Consider the following 14,486-nt stretch of genomic DNA (forward strand, 5'->3'; position numbering starts at 1 on the left):
TAAATATAGTGATAAAAATGAAGAAAAAATCTGTGCATATCAGAGTGAACAATATAAAGAAAAAGAAAATATACCTAGCATAGATTTAGAAGTATTAGCCATAATATATAGTTTAAATAGTTTTAAATTATATATCTTAAATAAAGAAGAAGTCTTATTAAGAACAGATTGTGAGGCAATAGTTAAATTTAGTCAAAAGATAAATGATAAAGCTAGTAGTAGAGGAAGATGGTTAAACTTTATGGACACTATATCGGTATATAAAAACATTGTTTTTGAATATATTAAAGGAAAAGAAAATGAATTAGCAAATAAATTAAGTAGATTACAATTAAAAACAAAATCTGTTTAACCGGCTAATATTTGTTTCAGCATGCGACCAAATAATCAACATGTAGCAGACAAAGGCAAGGGAACAACATCTTCCTCGTCTCAAGACATTTATTTTCAGACAATGCTAGGAAACCTTAGATTTAGACCCCAAAACTCTATCAAACTCCAAAACTCCATGCAACCACTGGAGAGAATAGACTTTGGGCCTTTTAATTTAATTGCTTTCCCACATAGTAATTATTCTTTTAACCTAAGACCAGAACATATTTTAGATAGACCCCAAAAATGCCTAATAAATAATTTGTGGATAGCACACCATAAACCAGACCATAAATATTTTTTAGCCGCCATGAATGCTTTATGTCAATATATATCAGATAAAAGTAAGCCTAGATTCAAATATTATGTAATTATACATGGTAAGACAAATGAAATTTTTCAGACATGGATAGAAGTACTAGACTCTATAAGTGGTATAAAAAATCCTCTTTACAAAAGTTTCAATGATTTTTTTGAAGCTTCTGATTATGCAAGAGGACACCTAGGACCTAATTTTTTCTTATCTCCAGCATTAAGACAAAATCCTAACCAGATTCCTTAGTACAGTATCCAAAAATACTCAGGTAAAATAATTTTTTGTGACCATTGCCACTCTATGCCCGAGGCCTTCAAGAGATTAAATCTTCAAAAGAGGCTCTTATTACAGAAAACTCTAGACTCATGAAGCAAATAGAGACTTTATAAGACAAACTGAGTAGATTTCATACAAGAAAGACTAATGCCAGTACTCAGACATAGCGTTCTCCATCTCCACAAAAAACAGATGAGAAGGGTATGCATTCCCCTCTTAATGCTCAGAAATCCACTGTACCGGATATTGGTGCAGCTAGTCTGGCTCAAATGGTAACCGGTAAAGACAAATCAAATCCATTAAGGGCTGTCACTTTGCCAAAAAGTGAAGATGAAGCAGGACCTTCATCAAAACCACATAAGACTAATACTTTAAAAAAGACATTAACGGCAAAAAAGAAGAATAAACAAATTGAGATTATTGTAAAACACATTAAAAAAATTCTTTAGTAGCCAAGAACAAGATAAGCATATGGATAATAAAGACAAGCCATGTACAAGCACAGATAGAGTAGTTCTAGACATGAATAATACAGACATTAATATTCCAAGATCTTCAGATGAAGAAGATGATAGATTTGAAGACAGTCTACTCTAAGATGCTCAGGATCCCTATGAAGATGATGACTCTGAGATGAGTTTCGACACCATATCCATGCACAACTTGGACACATAAGCAGACAAAGACAAGTAATAAAGGAGATTGATACTATAATATACAAAGTATTGTAATTAGGATAAGAGTGCCATGTGGGTATGCCCACTTTGAGTCTTGTAATTAAGTCTGTGTCAGAGTGAGTGCTTCCTTTATCATTAGTTTTCAAAAAGAAAGAAAAACTATTGAAGCACGCTTCAGGAAAAGAGAAATAATAATGCATGTGATGATGGGGCCCAATGTGTACCTGACCTGCATTATTAAAGAATCTTATCCTTACCTATCGACCATATTGTCAAGGCCACGTAGTTTGATCCTAGTCCACTCCTTTTTTCTTACTTCAGTCTATATAAGACTTGTAACTTAGTAGAAGAAGGCAGATCGAAAAAACCTTAGAACCTCTCAACATACTTTCCTATGTATAAATCCTCCTTTTTCAACCAACCTTTCCTCTTGGTGTAAATCAAAGTTTGTAATATAAGGAAGTTGAATAAAAAAGCTTTCAGTTTTCCAAAGTCTTTAGGGGATTTCCGAAAGGGAAACCTCTATCCCAGTTACTTCATGTAAGTTCTTATTTATTTTATATTTCCCCATCAAAAATATGTTTTTATGTTTTTAAAAAAAATAAATTTTTAGATGTTTATATTTTTTTAGAAATTTTAGATATATTCGCAGAACATCATGTATATTAAATGTTTATTTAAATTCATTACCCTTAGTATATGTTTAACCTCTTAATTTCTTAATAACAACGATGGATTAACCTATAAATTTCTAGGAATTCTGGCCTTGATAGTCCGCTATGTCTACAGAATAGACGAAGGACTAGTGTTAGTATTTTACCTTTACTACCTCCTTCTTGTAGTTTAATTGGTTCTTTTATTGGCATTCTCTTACCTGCTAGACTTATATTATCTCCTCTAAGTTCTGTATCTGGATTTATCCTAATTGTTGGTCTTCTAGGTACATTACCTGTACTATAATCTATTGGTTGAGGATTAGGGTTTATCTGTTGAAATGGGCTAGCGCACTTGATGAGCTAGTTGGTTCTAATTCTTCTAGTTCTTTATAACTTATTGTAGAACTTAATACAGATGTTGTGTCTTCATCTTTTCTTTTAAGAAATAGTTCTTTATTATTTCTATATCCTAAATTATCACTTCTTTCCAAACAATTTTTAAAATGTTCTATACATTCTTCTATTTTCATTTCCTCTTTTTGACATCCTTTACATTTAAAAGTTATATGTTTATATTCTTCTGCTAAATTTTTAGCTTTTTCTATTACCATATCTACTTCATAACCTTCTTGTAGAATTTCTATATTCATAAATTCGCTTTCTGTTTCTATATTACTTTCTGTTTCGACATCATCTAAATTTCTTTTAGTGGTATAACTATAATTTGTAAATCTAACTGAAGCTTCTCCTTTACTTGTAGTGAATAATAAATGAGAGTCTGGTGTGAGGATTTTTGGTTTATTAAATTTATTTAGATTCAATTCTAAATCTGCATATACTTCTGGGTCATGGTGGTTTTTTGGTGGTTCTTAAGCTTCTTTATTTTTTATTAGGATGTCTATCTTTTTATGTAATTTGGGTAGTTCCGATTCTTGAACTGGTTTTTGAGCTTCGTTGCCTTTTATTAAACTGTCTACTTTAGCATGTAAGTCATTTATAATGCTATTATAGTATTATTTTGTTTTAAAATTATTTTTTCTGACTGACCTATTGGGAGGTGTACAGAAAGACCTTTTGGTTCGTTATGAAATACTTTTACTGAGTCTAAGGCTTTTTATAATTTATATCTCCTATATTCATGAGAGTGAAATTTCTTCTAATCTTTTTGTTATTACTTGTAAATCTTTGATTTCTGTTGTTATAATTTCTATTTGTTCTATTAGTTTAGATATTAGTTGAGTAGTTTTTACTTCTAATTCTTTAGGTTTTTCTATTATGGTTTTTATTAGCTTTTCAATTTCTAATTTTGTAGGTATTTTTTCTAAATTGAATTTGTGATTTAAATACTGAATTTTTCTGTCTATTTCTATTTCTTGTGACTTTAAATAATCTAAATTTTTTTCTATCCTATCTAGTATCTTTTTATGTTTATTTTGAGTAGCTTCTATTTCTTCTAAAATTCTTATTCTACTATTATCTTTTTCCTGAATTTTTTCACTTGAATTTATTACAAAGTCTATTATTTTGTTATATTGTTTATCTTTTGAATGTAAAATATGTTCACCCTGGTTGAAATTACACCTTATAGTGGTGTTATCTTTTAACACTCTATATTGGTTTTCAGGTTGGAATCTAAGATCTAAATATTCGAGGCGTTTTAAAGAAGCTATTTTGTTATCCTAAGTGATTCAAATTAAGGTACTTTTTACTTAGCTTTGTTTGATATTTCAATCTACTATTAGTATAGGTTATGTCTAATTCTACTTCTTGTATATTTTCTATTAGCCTAGATTATTCATTAATTAATGCTTTTTTATAATATTTAAATGTTATAGTAATTATTTCGTCTGTTTCTTTAAAGTTTAGAATATCTATTTCTAGGTTTCTTATTTCTTTATTTAACAAATCTAGTCTTTCTTTAAATTGTTTCAGAATTTTTACAAGTTGATGTTTATAAGTAAATTCTCTATAATATTGCCGTTGAATTTCTCTAATATATTCAATATATCTTATAGGCATTTATTATCCTAGCGGTATTTTATCTGTTTGTTGTTTATATAAATTTGTTCTCCAGAAACAGTTCTCTAATCTTACTTTATTAAATTCTAAATCTTCTTCAAAGTGTGTTAATAATGTTTTATAATATTTTATGTCTAATTCGTCTAGGTCTTCTTGAGTCAATTTATTTCTAATTATTTTTGTATTTTCTTTTAATGTTTTTTCTATCTTTATTAATTCAGCTTTAATACCAGATTCTTCTTCTATCCACTTATTTATCTTTCTTAGTCTTTGGAAAATAGGTAGGGCTTGCATATATTATCCTAATTGATAAGCCTGTGTGCTAATACGTTTTCTAAGACACTTTATTCCTAAACTATTGTTTTCTAAATCTCTATCACAACCACTTAATTCCCAATTCAAGGCGCTTACTAGTCTTTCACACACTGGTCTAGATTTATTATATATTTTATATAATCTATTTGTCTCTATTAACCTTTTCCTACTTTCTTCTAAATTATATTTTCTAGCGATAATATTATCCTTTTTTCTATATTCTCTATATAAGTAGAAATAGTTCAACCTTATATCTCTAAAAGTTGAATGTCTTTTCATACACTTGTCTATATATGCGAGTAATAGGTATTGTTCTCAAAAACTTCTCGCTTTGATACCAATAAAATAGGCGATAATAAAAGGCTATAAAATAGGCGATAATAAAAAGCGATATTTCATGATTTTTGTAAAAATCCTACTCAGTACTCCCTCTTTCCCATTGTTTCTTCACGTTTATCATTCTTATATTCTATATTTTTCCCAATTTTAATTTTTTATTTTATTTTTTTATTTTATTTTTTTATCTTACCCGGTTCATCTCTTCCTCTTAACCTATGTTCCTAACAACTTACTTCTTTAACCACACCCCAGAACTTTCATCTGGCAACTAACACTAGTCCTTCGTCTATTCTGCAGACATAGCGGACTATCAAGACCAGAATTCCTAGGAATTTACAAGTTAATCCGCTGTTGTTATTAAGAAATTAAGAGGTTAATCATATACTAAGGGTAATGAATTTAAACAAACATTTAATATACATGATGTTCTGCGAATATATCTAAAATTTCTAAAAAAATATAAACATCGAAAATATTTTTTTTTTTAAAAACATAAAAACATATTTTTGATGGGGAAATATAAAATAAATAAGAACTTATATGAAGTAACTGGGATAGAGGTTTCCCTTTCCGGAATCCCCTAAAGATTTTGGAAAACTGAAAGCTTTTTTATTCACCTTCCTTATATTACAAACTTTGATTTACACCAAGAGGAAAGATTGGTTGGAAAAGGAGGATTTATACATAGGAAAGTATGTTGAGAGGTTCTAAGGTTTTTTCGATCTGCCTTCTTCTACTAAGTTACAAGTCTTATATAGACTGAAGTAAGAAAAAAGGAGTGGACTAGGATCAAACTACGTGGCCTTGACAATATGGCCAACAGGAAAGGATAAGATTCTTTAATAATGCAGGTCGGGTACACATTAGGCCCCATCGTCACATGCATTATTATTTCTCTTTTCCTGACGCGTGCTTCAACAGTTTTTCTTTCTTTTTGGAAAGTAATGATAAAGGAAGCACTCACTCTGACGCAGACTTAATTACTATTTTTATTGATTTTATTAAACTTCTGTCTTTATTTCCCATTATTTCAACTACATCATTTACTTTTAGTTTAAATTTAGTATTACTACTTAAAGTTAATTTTTCGATAAATCCTATGCACATTAATAAATTATTACCACTATTCATTTCTTCATATCCTTTAGTTTGGATTCCTATTTTAATATGTTTTCCAAATTCTTTTAAGTTCATTAAAAAATCTGGACTTATATAGAATATTCCTCCATTATTTGTCATATCTACTTCAGTTAATCCTATTATTGATTTTTTGATGTCTGACCATCTATCAAAATTTCCTTGCCAAGCTACATGAAACAGATTTTCGGAAGTCCACAGAAAAATTATTGCTAATTGACCGAAGTGAGAAGCAAAAATATTCTGATAAAGACGTTCCTCAGTAATATCATCATGACTCTCGAAGTCATGTGCGGTAGCAATACCAAACCAAATACGACGAGTAGTGGGGTCCTGAGCTAAGCCTTGGCTAAACCTTGGAAATCGTAATGTCATAATGCTTTTCAAATCCTCCTAGCCATTATCCTATTGCAATAATTCTTGCTAAGAAGAATGCCCATGTTATATTGTTATTAACACTTTGGATCCTAGATTTTTTCTAATTAGACCTTTTATTCTAATAACAATTAAACCCATATGCATTAGTATCATTTTATTATTTTTTTATATGTCTTAAAGAGTTAGCATTTACTAAATCTATTATTTTAAAATCTTCTCCTATAGCTGATATTTGTTCTTCTCTATAATGTCTATATAGCTGATTATTTGTAGAAAAATATCCTGCATTATATAATGTTTTAGGATTTAATAATTTTAATTGATGTTGTTGGAAAATTTACAAACCTCTATCTACATCTATTGTTTCATTTAGTTCTTGCGATAATAAAAGGCGATAATAAAAGTCTATAAAATATGGTATAGGCGATAATAAAAGGCTATAAAATAGGCGATAATAAAAAGCGATATTTCAAGATTTTTGTAAAAATCCTACTCAGTACATTGTTTCTTCACGTTTATCATTCTTATATTCTATATTTTCCCCAATTTTAATTTTTTTTTATTATTTTTTTTTATCTTACCCGGTTCATCTCTTCCTCTTAACCTATATTCCTAACAACTTACTTTTTTTACCACACCCCGAAACTTTCATCTGGCAACTAACCAAACAAAATCCTAACCAGATTCCTCAGTACAATATCCAAAAAGACTCAGGTAAAATAATCTTCTGTGACCATTGTCACTCTATGACCGAGGCCTTCAAGAGATTAAATCTTCAAAAGGAGGCTCTCTCTCTCTATATATATAGTATATATTATATTAAATTATTTTTTATGTATATATAGTAGATGTCGAATTTCCTTCGATTAATTCGTATGTTCACTTGTGAACCCTCTTAATGAAATTTTGGCTCCGCCACTGATATGACCATATATGAAAAAAAGTCATTATTGGAAAGTCATGATCAATCAATTTGTAAAACAACTACAATGAAAGCTACAAGAAAACATAGAGTGGACAGATAACATTAATTATGTGGCCATTAAACTATAGAGTGGACAGATAACATTAATTATGTGGCCAGTAAACTCTCAACTCCAATTTGTATTTGATTTTCATGGTTAAACGGTGCTTCATTGCATACAGACCTAGCTAGTACGGCCAAACTAGCCATACTAGCTAGCTAGCTAGCTGATGCAAATACTTTTCTAGAACCCTAATCTCATCAACATCAAGAAAATGTCATTATTGGAAAGTCATATGGTTAATCCATTATTGGAAAGCTCAACACACACATACACTAAACAATGACAACAACAATAACAAACTCAGTGTATTCCCACAAAGTGGGGTCTGAGGAGGATAAAATATACACAGTTCATACCGCTACCTCCGAAGAAGTAGAGAAGTTATTTCCGATAGACCTTCGGCTTAAGAAAAAGAATAGTAAATAAGGTCGCAATGAAACATGAAACAGGATGGATGACATAACAGAAATAAGAAATAATAACAACAAAAATAAGAGAAATAAGGCACCCACACAGTAGTACCATATACTCACAAACCAAAGACACCCACCACACCCAAACTCTCCTAACTAGTTGCTCTTAACTAGCTGCTCTACACTAAACAATGACAACTACAAGAAAATCGTAAGAAAAAACCATTTTTATCAAACGCTCCTTAAGAAAAGTGACTTTGCATTCAAGGGACTCGAACTCGAGATGACCTCTGGTTAAGGATGAAGGAGAAACGACCAAGTTGATTTATTGCGCTCTTGCAAGCTATACATACTAGCTAGTTAATGCAAATACTACAATAAAATATTACTTGCCCACATTGAAGCCCGACTAAATTCGAATTCGCGTTGGAAAATCCTACATTGGGGTAAAGAACTTCCTAACAAAGGCGGCTCCGTATCCAGGGAGACTTGAATCCGAGATGACCTCTAAGTAAGGATGAAGGAGAAACAACCAACTTGATTTATTGCACTCTTGCAAGCTAGACATAGTAGCTAGTTGATGCAAATACTACAAGAAAACATTAATTGACCACATTAGAACTAGCCTGACTAAATCTGGATTTGTGTCGGAAGGTCCTATAGTGGGGTAAAACACCTCCTAAAAAAGACAACTCCGATCCAAGATGACTCGAATCCGAGATATCTGGTTAAGGATTGATGCAAATACATTGATTTGGGTTGGCATATGCAAGAAACTCTATATCCTTTGCAAGAACCCTAATTTCTTCATTATCAGAAGCAATCCACAACTCTATTCCTTCTTGGCATGCACTTTCTAGAAACACAAATTGTTGTTTAGATCTTACATGAGCATCAGACAAATCCCCCATATGAGCAATCCATACAAGCTTTCCCAATCCCAAATTAACATCATATAGTCCCATATTGCACCAACTTGTGAATCTAAAAATCTTTATATTCTTACTTGTTGACAAACTTTCAAGAACCTCGTTGAGTGATTCGAACACTCACTTGCTATCTATACCTGTAAGAAAGTAAAGAAAAGTGTACGTGATCAACCAGTAGTTTTCAAGAAGCCCGATGCACTAAATCTCTCGCTATACACATATTTGGGGAAGGGCCCGATCACGGGATCTATTGTACATGTAGCCTCACCTTGTATTTCTACAAGAGATTTTTTTCAAGACTTGAACCTATGACCTCCTGATCACGTGGCAACAACTTTACTAGTTACTCCAATGCTTCCCTTTTTCAAGAGCAGCTTCTAAAATGGGTAGCTAGCCCGGTGCACTAAATCTTTCTCTATACGTATAGTTTTGGGAAGGGTCCGATCACAGGGATCTATTGTCCATGCAACGCCTTACTTTGCATTTCTGCAAGAGGCTATTTCTAAGGCTTGAACCTCTGACCTCCTGGTCACACATGATATGGTGGTAACTTTACCAGTTATATACTCCAAGGATCTCCTGTTTCAAGAGCAGTAGAGCACCCTCTAAAAAGACCAGTTACCAGCTAGCTCAGTGCACTAATGCTCTCACTACACGCATGGTTTTTGGAAGGGCCCGATTTGAGGGATCTATTGTAGACGCGACCTTACCTTGCATCTCTGCAAGAGGCTATTTCTAAGGCTTGAATCTGGTAACAACCTTACCAGTTACTCCAACACTCCCCTTCTTCAAGAGCACCCTCTTAACATCTTAAAACTTATAAAATCAACGATATATATATACACATACCTTTAATGTTCGCAAGAGTTAATTGAGCAAACACCTCCCTTAGCATTACTCCCAAATCAAGAAACTCCATGCCAGCATCTAAAGGATCATAAAATGCAAATGTCAACCATAGAAGGTTCCCAAAAGTTCTCTGAGGCAAAGGTGTCACAACTCGAGGCCTTAGATTAGCTGCATGGGTGATCATTAGATTCTTTGGTGTGGCTCCATCCGCGAGGGACATAGAGGCTACTGCAATCCTTTTGCATATGAAAGCTGTCAATACTTCTATTTTAGATGAAAAGGGAACACTTTCACTTGATGTATTAGCTTTAAGTGCTTTTATGGCTTTGGAATCAAACAAGAACCTTCTCATTAGAGACTTTGAACCTTGGAAATAGAAGTTTTCGAAATCCTTTATGAACTTTGTTGGTAATGATTGTATAGGAGGGAATAGTGACTTTGCTGATGTGTAGTTTGGATGTAGTTCTTTGTTACCTTCACTATGGCTTAGCTTGGCCCATGTTTCTAAGAAAGCACTCATTGTTGATGCATCTAGAACCTGCAGTTATAAGGAGTTCAACATCTGCTATATATACATAAAAATATTTTTTATCATATATAAAAAATATAATTTTTCGCTGAAGAGGGTTCCGATAAACCCCCGGGTATATGCTAGCGTTGCCCCTACACCCAAGGCGCGAGCCTAGTCCCTAGTCTGGTATGACAACTATAGTATGACATCACAGGCGAACCCAGGATTTAAAGATAGCAGGTGCTCCATTATCTTTAATTAAGTCATGTTAATTATCAACTACCTAATTTGACATACAATTATTTTAAATTTAAAAATTGCAAAAAATTATTAACAAAGTATAAATTTCAAAATGATCAAATATCATTAATTTAGTGCTAATATAACAAAAGTAGACCATCATTTCATATTAGACATCGACGCATTTTCATATTCTAAAAACGGTCAATGATTGCATTGTTGCTTATATTTACGAATATATCCTTCTTTCTCAATGTAACAAACTAAACAATCACTTAAAACCTAGATTCGGTTGACAAGGCCCTTGTTGAATATAGTGTCTTCTCACTTAATCTCGTATCATAGAGTCATATTCATGAATTGATTTTCTTTCTTCGGTCGGATTTAAGTGAATTCACATCAAATTCTTTATAAGACGGGGAGAATTGTCTTTAAAACTAGAACTCGGTTGAAGAGAATAATATCTACCAATTTCAATTCACAAGAATCAATAACAAATTCCTACAAAATAAAATTTTCATCAAAATTATAAGTAAACATAACATTACTAATAGGGAAATCACACCCCTCCTTCCATAGATTGCAATTAGAATTTTGAAAAAATATTAATACTTTAAATTGAGAAATAAAAAAAATACCTTATTTTATCTATTACCATTTCAACTAAAAAGCATGTTAATATCCATGAGCATCTAAATTTTATCCAGTGATACAAAAACAAAATAGACGATTCATAAGGAAAAAGGTAATTAATAGTAAAGAATTTACGATATCTTATTGTCAATAGCCAAAAAATTACGAAGAATAAAGGTAATGTAGGGATGAAACTTGGAAGAAATAAAAATTTGTTTGAAGAGACTTTTGGGTTTGAAAAAAATATTTTAGGGATTTGGACGGGAATACACCAATACCGTTTGGGCTTGGCAGCTTAGGGATTGGGGAATTGTATGTAAAAATTTATTTTAAATTGAGGCGGGGCCAGATGAGGTGGAACAAATTAAAGGGCTAAAAAAACATAGCTCTCCGGCCCCTGCTAGGAATCAAACTCGCAATGTCGGGTTCCAAATGGTGCTCAACTTTGAGTATCGAACCAGTGCACCCAAACGAATTTTATTATTGAGGGTGCACTATTCAATATATTAACATTATATTAGAGTATCTATACCTATATTTATTTCTCTATATATATTTTTTTATGAAGTTATCGGGTGCACGTGCACCCTCAAGGTGCAATGTGGGTCCGCCTCTGTATGACATGACTATATATCAATACTGATGCGGAAGCTAAAACGTGAGCTGAACTTTTGTAATAAAATACAATAAAAAACAGTCAGAGGGGTTGGTGATGTACTTGGAAAAAAATATTAGTATATCTTGACGACAAGTAAAATGGACAGGAGGGAGTACTACTATACAAACTAGTACACTCCCTTTATGTACGAAAAAAATGTCCTTCTATGATTAGAAATATATAATTTAACTTTAAAATTCTTCCTTTCCTACGAATGAAATGATTTTTAAACACTCAGACGCCTCTAAAGGTTTATTTGTGATTACACCTTTTTTTCTTGAACTTTGTGCATACTCAATCGATATCTATAAATCAAAATGGTGAGAGTAGTATCTATCTGGTCTATCTATCTGTTTGTCGATATATATATGTGTGTTTGTATAAAGATAGAGGAAATTAAAACCTTATGAAGCATGCAAACTCCAATGGCTATTCCCCCACATAAAAATGTGGTGGTTTGGATAGCAAGGAGAGGTTGATTATAATTTGGCTCTAAGCAATTGCCTTTGCATGGAAGAAACTTGTTAAGGAATGGAATATCAGGATTTTCAAGAAACTTTGAGAGATCAAAGTTTGCTCGGGCTTCCATGTATAAAATTCCCTCATCATTGCACTCAGTGGAGTGTACATTATCTTTGAATCTACCAGTACGAGGGTAGTAATAACTCAGAGTTTCAGACAGAGATTTCTTCAGAATGTCGTCGTCGTGGTTGCCATTGTAAAAGAGAATAATTGGGATGTATGAACATGGAGTAAATTGATCCAAGAAGGATAGTTTGTAGCTCCTCAAGTGTTGAGGAGTTGGTATAGAGGGTTTGATGCATTCCTTGGAGAGAACTTTAACATTCATAATTTTTATCAAATGTTGTGATAATAATCTTAGTATACTGTGTGGCCTTTTTAAGGATATTGAGATGTACGATGAGATGCTCGTTGGCTAACTTCATGTTGAATCCCTGAAAAGATTGGTGGCGAACCTAAGATTTAATTAGTGGTCGTGGCCAGGTGCTCACAAGGTTCGAACATATATATTCACATCCAAAATGTTAAGATTTCGCCTGAAAACTAAAGCATTCAGTCAGAGGCGAAGCCAGAATTTCAACTCAGGGGTTCAACACCTACTATAGATACATAAAAATAATTTTAATCATGTATAAATAGTATATTTTTCCGTCGAAGGAAGTTCGGATGAACCCCTACCAAAGCACTAGCTCTGTCCCTGCACTCAACTATCTTCTTGGTTTTAAGGGTGGTGCTTTTTAAAATTCTATATCAATTTTTATACTTTTTTATATAATTATATCTAATTTGCATCGAATTTATACCATAAAATAGCATATATGTCTAGCCATGGTGAAAGAATGTACTCCCTCCGTTCCACAATAAGTTAATTATTGAATTTTGGCACACATATTAAGAAAAAAAAAAGTAAAGACATAAATTTATCATGTTTTTCTATTTTTACCCTCTTCAAAAAGTAAAGACACATGATACATCACTCCCAATGCACATTTAATGGAGGATAGATTTGGAAAAAAATTTCAACATTTACCTTGAATTGTGAACCATTCACTTATTTGAAACACTAAAATTGCTCCAACAATTCACTTATTGTGAAACGGATGAGGGAGTACAAGGTAGGGAGGTTGGTGACCAATCTTTGTGGCAATTCATTATTCATTCATTGCATGGAAAAGTTTTAAATAAAACTTTCTTTTAAGCAAACTCCCTTTTACTTAAATACATGTCACATTTTTTGTTTTGATTTGCATGTTGTTCGAAAAAAAAACATTAATTGGAGATTAATTTGATTAAATTAACTTTATTTATTATTATTTTTGTTTAACACTTAATATTTTTTTATATTTATGATTAAGGATAAAGATGGAAACAAATAAGTAGTTATGTCTTGATTTTCTAAAATAACAAGTAGTATTATATATAAAATATCAATTTTTAGTAAGGATACAAGTGTTTAAGAACCGAAAAAGTATTTAATAATTATAGCCACCGAGAAATCTCATTCACGGACCACTAGCAATTACTATACATGAGCTACCACTTTTTTATTTTTATTTCAAGGTATTTATTTGTTTTAGCATTCGACTATTTTGAATTCATGTAAAAAAAAATTATTTTCAGGGTAAAACGCTTTTTGTCAAAGAAAAATTTCATTTTGAAAATCCGAATTCAAGAGCTTAATTTAATTAATTGAAACTTAAGCTGAGTTGGTTAATTAGGTGCTTATGTTTGCTTATTTTGAAGACTTCTTAGTGAACTGCCAATGACACTACGGTTACAGCAACTATCGTTGTCATTATTATTGGACTATTTGCCCATTAAAGCGGTATATGAATTGGGTTTAAAACGTTGTGGGTGTTAGAGCATTGAGAGGATAACTGTGTAATGGGTTTTATTGGTCACTTATTGTTGACAACTATTTAAACAAAAGTTTCATTAAATAAATTTCCTGCTATTTATTTGGCTACATTTTATGGCAAAATTTAAATTGATAGAAATATCACAAAAAAACTATATATAACAATGAATTAAACATCCCATTTCAATTTTAAGAAATGGACTCTTCAGGTTCAGTATAATGTTGGGCTCTTCATTATTTTCAAATTAACTCAACAAATTTTAATTTTTCAAATTAACAATTCCACTAATATTAATGAGTAAAAATGAAAATTGGAATATAAATCAACCACAACTTTATCATACTACATATAAAGTAGAT

The 14,486-nt window shown here is 31.7% G+C and overlaps 1 pseudogene; it reads right to left on the reverse strand.

The window, feature by feature from the left end:
- Positions 1 to 8,654: 8,654 nt before the first annotated feature.
- On the reverse strand, positions 8,655 to 12,596 carry LOC107842489 (annotated as a pseudogene).
- Positions 12,597 to 14,486: the final 1,890 nt, after the last annotated feature.

This window comes from Capsicum annuum, chromosome 1, assembly GCF_002878395.1.
Source record: "Capsicum annuum cultivar UCD-10X-F1 chromosome 1, UCD10Xv1.1, whole genome shotgun sequence".
Taxonomy (NCBI): domain Eukaryota; kingdom Viridiplantae; phylum Streptophyta; class Magnoliopsida; order Solanales; family Solanaceae; genus Capsicum; species Capsicum annuum.